General features: G+C 41.0%; 1 protein-coding gene across 2 annotated transcripts in view; it reads right to left on the bottom strand.

Moving 5' to 3' along the window:
• Positions 1-15,020, bottom strand: part of LOC140479765 (potassium channel subfamily T member 2) — a 723,557-nt gene that overhangs the window by 161,251 nt on the left and 547,286 nt on the right. The window lies entirely within an intron of this gene.

Here is a 15,020-nt window from a genome sequence, read left to right as displayed (position 1 = left end):
GGATTAACATCTTGGTCTCCTCCGGGCTCCACACCACTACAGCTGCCAGTCTTCAACCAATCAGGTTCGCTCCACATGATATCAAGAAACAATTGAAAATGCTGGACACTGCAAAGGCTGTGGACCCTGACAACATTCCAACAATATTACGGAAGACTTGCACTCTAGATCTTGCCAAATCCCTAATAAAGCTGGAAAATTGCCCAACAATGTCCTGTCCAAAAAGAGTAAAACAAACTCAATTATCCAATTACCACCTTAGCAGTCTACTGCTGTTATCAGGAAAGTGATGGAAAGGATTGTCAATGGGTGATAACAAGCAAAGGAATAACCTGCTCACTGACTTCTAGTTTAGATTCCTTCAGGGCCAGTTAGCTCCTCATCTCATTACGGCTTTGGTCCAATCATGGACAAGAGAGCTGAACTCCAGAGGTGAGGTAAAAATGTTTGCTTTTGATATCAAGGCACCCTGTTCAATTGTGTATGGAGCTGAACAAAACTGGAGTCAACAGAAACTGAAAGAACTGCGGATGCTGTAAATCAGAAACAAAAACAGAAGTTGCTGGAAGAGCTCAGCAGGTCTGGCAGCATCCATGGAGAGAAATCAGAGTTAACGTTTCAGGTCTGGTGACCCTTCCTTGGAAGAAGACCTCTGAGAAAGGGTCACCAGACCCGAAACGTTAACTCTTATTTCTCTCCACGGATGCTGCCAGACCTGCTGAGCTTTTCCAGGAACCTGTGTTTTTGGAGTCAATAGATATCTGGAGAAACATTCTCTGGAGAATTTTGGAGTCATTCTCAGTGCAGAGAAAGAGGGCTGTGCCTGTTGGAGGTCAATCATCTCAAGAGAGCATCCACCCAGCCAGCCTTGTCATGGCTGAGTTCTTCACAATCAACAAAAGAGCCCAGTTGCTTGGCACCGCATCCACAAACATTCACTCCATCCGCCACTGATGCACAGTGACAGTAGTCTACATGATATATGGCAAAACCTCACCAAACCTCTTCAAAACATACCTTCAAAACCCACAGATTCTATCATTTAGTAGGACAAGGCAAATAGACACATGGGAACATCACCACCAGATGCAAGACACCCACCCACCCCTCGCCACACACTGTCCTGACTTGGAACTATATTATCATTTCTTCACTGGCGCTGGGTCAAAATTGTGGCTCTCCCTCCATAGCAGCACACTGGGCAGCTGATTAGCACCTTCTCCAGGCTAATAGGGATGGGAAGCTAATGTTTTCTTGGTGAACAACACCCACCTTCCATAAGCAACAACAAAAAACAGACGATATGAAGTGAAAAGCAGAAGCATCCTTTTGCATGGTGTATGATAAAGCTGCTTCCTATTGCAATGTTGACAGCAGTCAATCGCAATGCACAGACCTGTCAGCAGATTATAATGTGTTGTTTGCTGAACAGCTTCATCATTTTCTCACAGTGTCCTAACAGCAGACCGTGTGTGCTTGCAATTTTTATTTTTCAGAAAAATTTCAATTTTTATGTCCAAAACATTGTTGATGACATCAAATCAGTAATGTTCTACTGCAGCAATAAGGGGCACTTGACTGTTAATTCCCTTATTCTCCCTGGTCAATTATTGTGCAACATGCATGCAGCATATTAGCACTCAAAATAAAATCTCTTCATGGAGCAATTTTGTCACAACTAAAAACACAGCAAATGAGCACCATATTTTACTCCTTAAAGATTTGGCTCCTATCAACAATATTTAGACCACATACTACGCACTCGCTGATTTTTGTTTTAAAGGTGGCTGAAGTGAACAGCAGAAAATTCACCCTTTACCAAAGTAATGCTTATCCTTGATGAATATGGAGTCTGGAATATGAGTTGCCTTTTACCTAGCTCTTTTGAGCCACCGTTGAAGATGGGAATACGGAGGGAATGTGTGTCTGAGAGAGTTCCTCCATTCCTCCTCTGCATCCAATTTCACACTTCACACTCAATCCCTCCTCATACTCAACTCTCTCCTATGCTTCCTTCCCTCGAAGTCATCAGAAAACTCATCTAATTTTATAGAGGGCTGTTGATTCATATCTCCAGCTAGGTCTTCCCAGTGAGGCAGATATACCTCTTCATCTCATCAGCGATTGCCTTGTTCAAGCCTCTGCTGCTTTTGCCTGATTTCTTTATGATCCCTTTGACAAACTTCACTATCGCCTCAACCTTTGTGTTTGATTGCTACAGCGTGAGATGACGCCTGGTCACAGAGTCATAAAGGCATAGAGATGTACAGCATGGAAACAGACCCTTCGGTCCAACCCGTCCACACCAACCGACAGATATCCCAACACAATCTAGTCCTACCTGCCAGCACCCAGCCCATATCCCTCCAAACCCTTCCTATTCATATACCTGTCCAGATGCCTTTTAAATGTTGCAATTGTACCAGCCTCCACCACTTCCTCTGGCAGCTCATTCCATACATGTACCACCATCTGTGTGAAAACGTTGCCCCTTAGGTCTCTTTATACCTTTCTCCTCTCACCCTAAACCTATGCCCTCTAGTTCTGCTCTCCCCGACCCTAGGGAAAAGACTTTGCCTATTTACTCTATCCATGCCCCTCATAATTTTGTAAACCTCTATAAGGTCACCCCTCAGCCTCCGACGCTCCAGGGAAAACAGCCCCAGCCAATTCAACCTCTCCCTATAGCTCAAATCCTCCAACCCTGGTAACAGCTTTGTAAATCTTTTCTGAACCCTTTCAAATTTCACAACATTTTTCCGATAGGAAGGAGACCAGAATTGCACGGAATATTCTAACAGTGGCCTAACCAATATCCTGTACAGCTGCAAATGTTAAGTTTCCTCATCTTTTATGAAGCAGCTTCACTTGTGAATTGTGGGCCCTTGTCACTCACCACAATATCTGGAATGACCAGCCAACATCAAAACTACCAAGATGATTCAGGCATTCAAAACTCACACTGATCGCTGTTGATGTCAGTGGTTCTAACACTCGGTCAGAAAAGTTGTCAACAGTGACAGTTTCTGCAAAAGAAAAGAGATCAACTCCATTGTCATCACTGTTTTTCCAGGTCGTTATGAATCATAAGTGACTCTTTATGCTGCTTAGCTCTGTATTCATTTTAAGCCCTGCATTGACAAATGTAGTCCTTAATGCCATTGGCCAGTAGCACACTACTCTAACTTTCTCAGGCTAAAGTCTTTTAGAGTTTGCGTGGATGAGTTTCAGCATCTCTTTTTTTCAACTCCTTGCACAATATTGAGTTTCCCCTTCATTTCTCTGTGGCCTTGATGCTTTCAGGCCATCACTGCATCATTTCCTCGTGCAGCTTTTGGAAATGTGCATCGTGTTGTGTAGTTGTTTAATTTGATCGTGACAGTGGTGTCCTCCACTCAGTGTTTCTGCTGGGTTAATTACTTCCAGAGCACATTACATTGTTGCTCCTTGATGAATCAGACAGATTTTCAAACACCATCTTCACATCTTCTAAATTCTGTATAAAGAGTGCTGCTCTTGACAGCATGTCAGCTCTTTAAAGTGGTTTGTGGTCGGACTTCATCAACATTTTGCCTCTTCCAAATGGGAATCGATCAAAATTCTCATAAGCCAAGGCAATAGCCTGGCACTCTTTCTCAGTCTGAATGGAAGGCCTGAGTTTGCATTAAATGCAACTGTCAGTTCTTGCTGCATCCAGATTTCTCCAAGTCCGACCTAGCTGTCATCATGTTGTTGGGTAGCTTCATCAGCACAGCCATTTGTTTCAATAGTCATTCAATACTAGTGAAAGCTGCTGTGTGTACTGTGTCCCAAACCACTGCCTATGCTTCATAATGAGATTGGGTAGAAGCTCATATTTGAATGACAACTTCGATGAGAACCTCGCGAAATTGTTCACAAACCCAACAAATTGCCGCCCTGCTTTCACACTTGGGGGTCAGTTAGCCAGCTGGTGGCTACTTATGTAATACAGAGTGATGCCAACAGCATGTGTTACGTTCATGTCCTGACTAAGGTTACCATGAAGTCCCCGCTATACCAACCTCAGCACAGCACAGACCGCCAGTTTAAACTTCTTCAATAATGAGGGAGCATCCTATGATCGTCTGGAGCTTGCACTTCCATTTTTCACATCGGTTGGTTTGTGGATCTCGGCTACAGATCTCAACTTGGCAGGGCCAAGCCAAAGTCCTTCATGTAATGAAATGTCAGAATCAGGTGGACTTCATTTACAGTTAAAACAAACTGAGTATGAGGACAGAATGAAAAAAAGTACTGGAGATGGAATTCCCAAAGGGGAAAGCAAATAAGAAAAGGGAAATGGCTCTGGGGATGAAAAGGCAAGAAATGGAAATGAGATTAGAATCAGAAGTGCAAGAGAAAGATAACTCAAGGGAACGTGACTATATACTTAGAATGATGCAGTTGTAACAGGAGATGTTAGATGCTGATGCAGGCTGGTGGTTAATCTCAGATTGGTGAAGATCAATAAGGAAATGTTTAACTTTGCACAGTCCTAGGAAAATTTGCAGAAGAGGGAGGCATTGTTCATGTAATTTGTGAAAGTCAAACTTTGGTCTGAAAGTCAGGTAAATTAGTGTGTACCTTAAAGAAACATTAGCATTTGGTATAAATCTGGGATTTGTGACCTCAACATATGGTGTGCTACCACAACAGATTGTACAAGATCACTGCCTTTCATTGTGCTGTCTGAGTTGATACTCTCTGAGAACACTGGAAATGCCAAGTACCATGCACAACCATCTGAATTGCCTGAATGTCACCCAAAATGTAGTTAGATTCCTGGTGTTTCCAGGCAGCTTCACCTGCCAGTAGCCATCCTTCACGCCAAGGGTAGCAATAGACCTTTGCCTTTGCAACTTCTGGCAAAATGTTTACAATGGTTGGTCTAGGGAGTGCGATTTCTTCAAAGCTTAACTGAGATCCTTTAGATCTAACATTCTTCAGATCACTGTCAAAGTGCTGCTTTCAGATATGTGGCCACGTGACCGAGAAATGAGCCCTGGATCATGATCTTTGGTATTCCACAAATTCCAGCCTATGATAGGGAAAGAGATTCACAGTTACAAGACTGCCAATTCTGTTTTAAATGGCATTGTGGGAACTAAATTGTCATGTATTGTCCCTCTGTTTGAGGAGTGTCTGTGAGCAATGAAATGTCACTGGCAGACCTGAGCTCTGTATTCAGCTGTGAGTGGAGCTGGCCAAGGAAGCATGACGCATGCTCGCAGAGGCCCCGTCTTTTAGTAGGTTACATCTTAAACTAAGGAACAAGAAACCAGTAGGTGCAATCTCTCCCATCATTAAAAGTTATAATGCGAAGCTGTATGGTTATTCAAAAGCAGCTTGTCACACCTGCTTTCAGGCAAGGAGCTCAAGAAGAGTTGAGAGCAGAGCAACATTGATTCCGTAGAATAGCGGACTGGCTTTTGGAAATGACCTCACACGTATTAGAATTTAGGCTGCTTACGAGTCAAATCTGCTCTCAATTCCTTCAGTTTCTTGTTGGTTTTGTGTGTTCATGCATATCCAGAAGTGTTTTGCATGCTAGGGAAACATTAGTATATCGTGCATAGGAACTTTGGCTCAACTTGCAATTTTAGATCACTAGCTTAATCTAGTTAATTATAATGGGAGGGATTTTGCAAAGATTGACAAATACGCTCAGATTACAGGTTTTGGGTCCCCAAGGGAGAGGGGTGTGTCAGATCATGGTTACATGAAAGGGAGTCTGGGGAGAAAAAGAGATGAGGTGGTGTGTGGTAAGCAAGGAGGGATGTCAGTTTAATAGTTACTCCAGATTTAGATTTGGTTTTTAATAGTCTAAAGCTTCCTGAGTAACTAACGACTAACCCTCTGAAATCTGATCTAAGTGATACCTTTGGAGGATTCCAGGTACAGCTGAACTGTCCAATGGAATCTTCAATTTCCCAGGCAATTCCCTCGCAGTCTGCTACATCAGGGATTCAAGGGGGTGTCCCTGCTCAACTCCCATGTAAGCTGCAGAAAGCGTTATCTCAATTTTACCTTTCCTGACAATATTTAAAGTTATGGAAATAAAACCACAATACTTGCAAAGCAAATTCTTAAGAGACATTGAAATGCCATTCGAGAAAAGGAGATAGCAGTCACTGGATAAATAACAAGACTGGAAACCTTAATGCCGCAAAAGGAATGAGCAGTTTACAAACAAGCATTGTTAATAATTCCTGAAATGCCTCTGTCACAATGATAGTATCAAGATGATACATCTCACAAACCTCTGTCTGTTTCAATGTAGTGAAGTATAATTGATAGGAGCCAGATACTTCGCAATTGTAAGTTTTGTGCATAGTTATTCATATCCCTTGTGATTTTAAGTCAATTTGAAGATTGCACAACAGTAAAAATTATAAATGCTCCATTAGAAAAAGTGGCCTTGTGGGGCAAGATGGTTTTCCTTGTTCCACATTTTACGCTCCTAATGTTTTGAAAATCCATCAAAATGTCACTGTCCATTGCTGTTCTAAAGTTCTGTTAGTGCACTATGAGTTCAGTTTTTTCTGAATCTTTCCAAAGACGAATTCTGAACACAACTCAACTAAAATTTCTTTCACAGAATGAATCCAGCTCTGATTGCAAAACTATTTCTCTGCATTTAGGAAATGGTCATTTCCATGTGTGTGCTTAGAAACCTTTTCTTTTACATATTTCCACTGTCGAGCTGGGTTATCACCTTTCATGGTGCCAGTTAAATTCTCAACAATCTGAAGGTCTGTCATCTCCGATACTTTGTTCTCTTTTATTATGGAAGGGTCTTGAATTAGATTTGCACAAAGACAAAAGCATATTCAGACATGATAAAGTCACAGCAAGAGATTTCGGTTAAGATTTTTAATACATCAAAATATCATCTTGGAGGCCCACCATCTCCAAAAATAAAGAATAACTTTGTTTTGCATTCTATTACTAAATTTAAACTTGCAATACACATTAGAATGGCAAAGAATCAAACTAAAAAGAGTTGTTCTAACTTCATGTGAACAGTGTAATGCTGCTCATTTTGAAATTTTAACCAGGTTTTCCAAGCCAGCTTTCAAACACAAGACACGTTATTTATTATCTAATTTACTCTTAACTCTACTACCTAACAAATGTTGTGTGTCCAATGTGATTTTGAAGTCATGCATAATTCAATGTGTAATTGACTCCATAAAATGGCACAGTATACCTTATACGAGTGAGCTACCATGAACTACATATTGGAAAATGTGTTCTGCCCTTACAGTTCATGAGCAAGTAAGCATAAAAGGAGATAAATTTGATTTTTGCAAATGGATTACTCATGAAAGCCAATTTTTGTGTCAACTATTAACTCTGTGTTAACTTGTAACTCCCTCAGTACACCCTAGCCACTACAGAGACTCTGCATAAGCATTGACAAAATTCCATGCTTCATAATAAACACTGATTAGACACTAGATATAACTCCTTTTTCTTTTAGCCCCTGGCTTCTGCAGTGTTGATTTGGGCAGGACAGAAATTTGATATAGCTTTATTAACCAGATCATCCTAAAGCTCTGTATGCTTCTTCTTACTCTCTAGAAGAGACTTAAGTGGATATTTTTCAACAAAGCAACTTTGCAATGTTTCGTTACCTGGCAGATCTTTTATTATTATTGCCTAAGTAATACTGAAACCTGCTTCGATAAATTCATCAGGACTCTAGCGCTTTTAGGAAACAATGAAACATATATATTCACATGAACAAGTTGATAAAGGGACCAAAGGCTGCTATAGTTCCACTTTTAAATTCAATATTCAGAGCTTCTGACACTAGTTTCCTCTTAAATGCTGTTTGGCCATATAGGCTATTAGTGTCAGAGACCAAGGGTCATCCGACACGAAACGTTAACTCTGATTTCTCTTCACAGAAGCTGCCAGACCTGCAGAGCTTTACCAGCATTTCTGTTTTTGTTTCTGATTTACACCATCCACGGTTCTTTCAGTTTTTTCATTCATTTACCAGTTCCCTAAGAGCAAGTTCCCAAAATGTTCCTTTGCCAGGTACCAGAAACGGTTATGCACGCGGGTACAGCTTATGCTGTATCTGCCACTGTATGTGAAGCTTCTCCAATCAATAACACAGCTGATGTGTATCTGTCAACCTTTGTCAGTATTAGTTTTACCTGTGCAAAGTGATATTACTCATGATCTGAGGCTTGGAGAACCATCCCATCAAGAATTAGATTAGATTACTTACAGTGTGGAAACAGGCCCTTCGGCCCAACAAGTCCACACTGCCCCGCCGAAGCGTAACCCACCCATACCCCTACATCTACATTACCCCTTACCTAACACTATGGGCAATTTAGCATGGCCAATTCACCTGGCCTGCACATCTTTGGACTGTGGGAGGAAACCGGAGCACCCGGAGGAAACCCACGCAGACACGGGGAGAACGTGCAAACTCCACACAGTCAGTCACCTGAGGCGGGAATTGAACCCGGGTCTCAGGCGCTGTGAGGCAGCAGTGCTAACCACTGTGCCACCGTGCCACCCACAATGAGGTGGTGATGGTAGTCATTGGAGAGCAGCAGAGCAAAACAAAGCTATTGAGTTAGGTGCCCATTTAAGTCTCCATACACCAACATGAGTGGTCATGTAATTCTCTAGCCAAGTGCACCGTCTTCTCCACACATAGGGTGAGGAATCTATTTCTGCCCCATCAACTCCCCAACTCCCACTAACCTGTGGACAGATGGATATGAAGGCAAAGCACCATGTTTGAGCCAGATTGAGGTCCCTATCATGATGCCATGGCAAAAGTCAGAATGAGTTCAATGGACTCATTGCATCAGACGCTGAAGGCAATTAATTTGAGAGTTCTAAACCACTTTTATTGGGTTAGGGGAATCTTTGTGCAATGAATTCATTCAATAAACTGTTCCACATGAAGTTAATATGAAGATTTGGTGCTATGTTCCTTGTTATATTTCAGAATGTTGACCACCTGCATCTGCACTGATGGTTACCAATGGTCATGCCTTCCTCAGTCCTGGAATCTGTTGGTCCACACTCCATTTGAAGGAACAACACTTCTCTCTGATGTTGACTTTTTCAGCTGCTTCCATTCACATTTGCTCAGTTAGAGAGGATCTCTCTCTCTCTCTCTCTCTCTCTCCCTATCCCTGGAAAAGCTCATTGCAGTCAAGCACTTCAGGGAGCGGCCCTTTGCACATCTCCTCTCCATTGCTGCCATTGCTGCAGCCTGAAAGGTCTACATGCTGGTGAGGTCCTTCAAACCCATTCTATGGTGTGTTGAATTGACGTGTCATCCTAGCTGGCCTTGCTAATGGATCAGAGAGCCCAGAGGGGAGATGTTGGTTCACTTCGACTGGGAAGAGTCTTGGTATACCTGCCCAGATGGAATTCAGACTCCCAACGAGAAGAGATCCTCATCATTCCAGCACAGATTGAAGTAATTCCATAAGGTTCTGCTGAAGATGGGTGTGAAATGTTTCCTGATTTCAAGGGCAGCTGGTCGAATTTCCGATTTGCTGTTTATCAGGAGCAACGTTCTTTAGAATTTTGATGCCTAGTGTTTCAGCTATTGTATGAGATGTGAGGGTGCAGTTTGGTTTTAATATTTTTCATTTCAAATCCTATGCAAGATGCCTCAATGGTATTGAAATGCGAGAATCTCACTGTGGAGTTCCTGCTGAAATCGTATTTTGTTTAATTTATTCTCAGTTAACCGTTTTAATTTATTAAACCGGTGGATTGCTTTCAAACGTTGGCTGCTGCTCTGACATAATTAAGCTGTTTTTGTGCAGGTTGATAAAGCAGCTATTTGCATGTGATTGTTCCTTAAAAAAACATTTATAGTACACGGCTGCCCCTTTTGTATTTCATTAGATTGTTGACATGAGCCTTCTGCATCATTTTACATTTGGAAGAAAGCAGCAACAAATTCACAGCTAAGAGTGACGTGTTACTATAGATGAAAGAGGTTCTATTTTTGTTGTCAAAACCTTTCACAAATTGATTCTTAACATTATTTTAATAACAATATAACCTTATGTAATAGGAAGGAATGTATACAATATTCATATTCGGGGCAGCATGGTGGCTCGGTGGTTAGCAAGAGTTCCCTGGACACGGGTTTGATTCCATCCCCGACTATTTGCCTGCATGAAGTTTGAATATTCTCCCTATGTCTGTGTGGGTTTCCTCTGGGTGCTTCAGTTCCTCTCAAAGGTCAACAACGTGCAGGTTAGGTGGATTAGCCACGCTACATTGCCTATAGTGTCCGGGGATGTACAGGTTGGATGGATTTGCCATGGGAAATGCAGGGTTACAGATATGGGTTGGGTCTGGGTGGGATGTTCTTCAGAGGTTCAGTATGGACTTGATGGGCTGAGTTGCCTGCTTCCACACTTTAGGGATTCTATGATCCAAAAAGGTTGTGAGTTCACAGTTTTTATTGTTATCAAGTAAGTTCGACTGTTTTGTTTCCATGCAAGGGAACACAAATATTAAAAACAGGACAAGAGTATGTGTATCGAAGGCTAAATCCATCCCAAGTAATTGTGGATAAACTGGAAGGTTGCCAAGAAGGATCTTTTCTCAGTCCTTCTGTAGCTAACCAACCCAAACATTGATATTTTAAAATGTTAAATTAGCTCTGTGTTCATACGTGATTGCACCAAATATGATATTGAACAAACTGGATTTGTAATTCAATTTACTACTGTCTAATGGTCTACTGACCAACTTTCACTTTTCTCTTAGCTTCTGTGTATTTTTTGCTTTCACTAAACATCAATCACTCTCAAACTGCCTTGGAGTCGCCAGCACATTTTCTTCCAGACTACTTCATATGGCACATATGACATATAACATTAGCAATGTAATAGCAAAATGCTTTTTTAGGGAGCGTTATTGCTGTGAGGATATGGATCCATTCACACCAGTTGATCTTCTAGGAATATTGCTACACAGTGGTTTTTTCCTAAGGCATAGAGTCAGAGAACCATTGAGTCACAGAAGGAGGCTATTTGTTTCATTGTGTCTACACTGGCTCTCTGCAGAGCAATCCAGTCAGCTCCAATCACCCACTCTATCCCGATAGCCCTGCAGGTACTTCAAGAACTCATCCAATTTTCTTGTGAAATAATTAATCATCTCTGTTTCCACCACCCTTGGAGGCAATAAGTTAGCTCCTTTTTACTTGACATATAAAAAAGTTGCTTTTCTTGGCATCTGCACCACTTGCTCCAAGATCTGGGTACCCTGATCCTTCTACTACTAGCCTTTCTTTCGCTAAACCTGTAATAATCTTGTAAACTATTACATCTCTACTCAATGTCTTTTGGTTTAAGCAGAACAACACAGCTTCAAAACAAAAACACTATCTCTGCAGCTATATTTCTTTATTCTTTGCAACAATTCTGGCAAATCTGCTCTTCATCCTCTCAAGGACATTAAACTCCGTCCTTAAGTACGGCAACCAGAACTGGATGCAATATTCTATCTGTAGCTGAACCAGATATTTATAAAGGTTCAGCATCAATTCCATGCTTTTGTACTCCCTAAGACTCTACTCAATACCTTTATTTATGAAGATCAAAGACCCAGATGTCCCTGCACACTTTTTAAAGCTAACTTCTTAATGGGATTATGGTCAGCATGGAATGGTTGGACCGAATGGTCTGTTTCCATGCCGTATGACTATAATTCTATATTCCCAAAATGGAAGACCTTACGTTTCTTTGCATTAAGTTCCATTTGCCATTTCTTTGCCCATTGTTGAAGCCTACCTATATCCTAATGCAGTCAATTTGAATCATCCTCACTGTCAGTCAACATAATTTGGTACCATTTTGAACTTTTGAACAAATTTTGAACTTTTACATTGCATTCCAATATTACGAAAAAAAAAAGACTAGGAGTGAACTTTGAGGAATGGAACTGTAAAAACATCTTCTATTCTGCAAAGCAATCGCATAACATGATTCTCTGATTTGCTTTCAGCCACATTTTTCTGTTCTGTAATTCTCCATGCCCCTCAGTTTTCTTAACTAGCCCTTTGTGTGGCACTTTGTCAAATGCTTTCTTAAAATCCACCAAGTCAGCATCTATTGTGCTCTCTTCATCAACCACGACCATTACAACATTATAAACCTCAATTAGTTACATATGATCAATGCATGACTAATGGAGCAATGGCCTTTACTGTACAAAAAACTACTTATTTCCAAGCCTGACAATACACAATGATTGGGAATAATCTCATTTCTATCATGATTATTATCCTTTTCTGCATTGCATAGTATCAACAAGCACTAACATTTGAAATTTAATACAATTATCTGCTGGTCAGCGCACAGAATGCCTGACCAAATTTCACAGCCAGGACATAAACATTAGAGCTGCAAAAGCAAGCATTGCAAAATTGCGCACAAAAGTAAAAAGCAACCATTAAATCTAATAGCTGTCAAGGTGTCATTCTCTGGATAGAATATGATATATGTGTACATAGTAGTTATTAGCAGCCATGAATTACACAGGTACACACCCTCTCCCTACGTTGTAATTAGGCACAAACAATATGAAGTGAACACAAAAAGCTAATTATTTAATTGGCATCCAAAAGTTATTCAGATTTGTAGCCCAATCCATTTCAATGTAAAATGTTTGTTTTGCCTGGCTATCTGCCTTTGTATCATCAGATTAATAAGATCTTGTGCCTCTACACAAAAGCACAAAAATGGATCATGTACAAGCAATCTTAATTTGGAAACATCTCAGTACAAAGAGAGATATATTACTGGAACAAGGTTCCCCATATATAGGAAACAAGAGTCCAAAGTAAGCAAAACAAAAAAAAACTGCAACATTAAATATGAGAAAGAAAACATAAAATGCTGCAAACATGTCGAATTTGGACAGTCCTGCTACACCTGGTTGAGAGTGGCAGTTAACAATTAAACAACCTGCTGAAGGGGATGGTGGCTTCACAAATATTCTTATTCTCAAACATTGGGGGTGGGGGGAGCAAATGAGAAAGTTAAGGTTGGAGTACAGGGCATTTTTCAACAACGTGATGGTTGGGTTCTTGTACAACTCTGTGTTATAGAAAAATCACGCTTTGGAAACAGCGCTTAAAGTGTTGGTGATGTAATCGCATCACAGCCAACACACATTTTAAAAGTTTGCGCTTTAAAAGCAGTATCTCCAGTTCATCAATGGCGTTACAGTGAATTTGCGTTAATGAAACATGCTTTATAGCAGAACAATCTGTCTCCGCATTCATCTTCAGCCAGCAGTGCTATACAGATGATTCATCTTGGCATCCACCAGAGTCCTCAGAATAAAAAAACACCTTTCTTCAGCAAGTTCAACTTGTTTCTTGTAAAATCAGGAAATGGCTGAAGACAATGGATCCTGCAAAAGCTATGGATGATGACAACATTCGGGCAAAGATTTGTTCTGGAGACCTTTGTGCTGCATTTCCATCTAAGCTGTTCCAGTACAGCTACAACACTCACATTCATCTGACAATGTGAAAAACTGCCCAGTTTTGTCCTGTACACAAAATTCAGGATAAATCCCAACCAATTACCATGCCATCTGTCTACTCAATAATAATTTGCTCGCTAATGCTCAGTTTGCATCCTACCAGGCCTCCTCAGCTCCTGACCTCACAGCAACTTTGGTTCAAACATGGGTGAAAGAGCTGGATTTCAAAGGTGAGGGTGAATGCCTTTGACTTCAAGGCTGTATCTGGCAGAGTTTGGCATCAAGCAGCTGTTGCAAAGGTATAGTCAATGGGAACTATGGGAAACTTCCTGCAAGTTGGAGTCATACCTCGCACAAAGGAACTTAGTTATTGGAGGTCAGCCATCTCAGCCATAGGACATCATTACAGGAGTTTCTCAGAGTAGACTGCTGGACCCAATCACCTTCATCATTGACTTTCCTCCATCATAAAGTCAGAATGGCTCACTTTTGATTACACAATGTTCAGCACTATTTGTGACTTCTTAGTTACTGATGCAGTCATGTATTTTTGAACCAGACAACATTCAGATTTGGGCTAATGAACAGCAAGTAACATTTGTGCCACCCAAGTCCCAGGCAATGACCATCTCCAACAGGTGAGAATCCAGCCATCACTCCTTGACATTCAATACTCAACCATGGTTAGATCCCATATTTTCTGCAGGTTGCCATTAACCAGAAATTAAACTGAGACGGTCATATAAATACTTTGGCCACAAGACTTGATCAGAAGCTTGGAATTCTGGGGCAAGTAACTCTCTTAACTCCTCAAAGCCTGACCCAAAAACTAAAGGCTATATGTAATTTGACTGCTACAGGCAATGTACTGCCAGCAGGAAGGGGTAGTTTGTAGGTCAAGAAGTAAGGAGCTAAAGAGATTCCCAATCATCCAGACAGGCATAATCTACTTACAAAACTTGGTAATTCACTGTTGGCCTGTAAACCCACTGTATATATATGTATACCTGCAAGTCAGACCTGTGTCACCAACATTATGTCTTTTATCCTCACCAATTCTAGCTTGACATCTAGAAGTTCACCAGTCTTGCACTGATGAATGCCACATGATAATTTTGTTTTTCTTTACTGGTGCTTAATTTGCTACTGAGAAACTACAAATGATTCTGAATGCTTGGGCCTTATGTTAATTTTTAGTCAATGTGTTGATGTGAAGTATTAATTTGTCGGCTACATTCTCTGTGAAATGCATATTCAATCGGGATATTTCTGGAATCCAAATGCAATAAACAAAATAAAAGCTGGCACTTAGAAGTAACGGGTGGAAGTTATTGTACCCCCAGTGCCCCTCATTGCGCATTGTGTGACTGGGGGGCATTTAATCAGGTCGAAGAGTGGCAGGTAGGGACACCATGGCCTTCCCAACTTTGCCTGAATTAGGTCCGTGACTGGCAGAGGGAGCACAGATAGAGCCCTTTCTTAGCTGTCAGTTGAGA

Source organism: Chiloscyllium punctatum, chromosome 7, assembly GCF_047496795.1.
Source record: "Chiloscyllium punctatum isolate Juve2018m chromosome 7, sChiPun1.3, whole genome shotgun sequence".
NCBI lineage: Eukaryota > Metazoa > Chordata > Chondrichthyes > Orectolobiformes > Hemiscylliidae > Chiloscyllium > Chiloscyllium punctatum.
The sequence above is the reverse complement of the archived record's forward strand: the minus strand, read 5'-3'. Positions and strand labels throughout refer to the sequence as shown.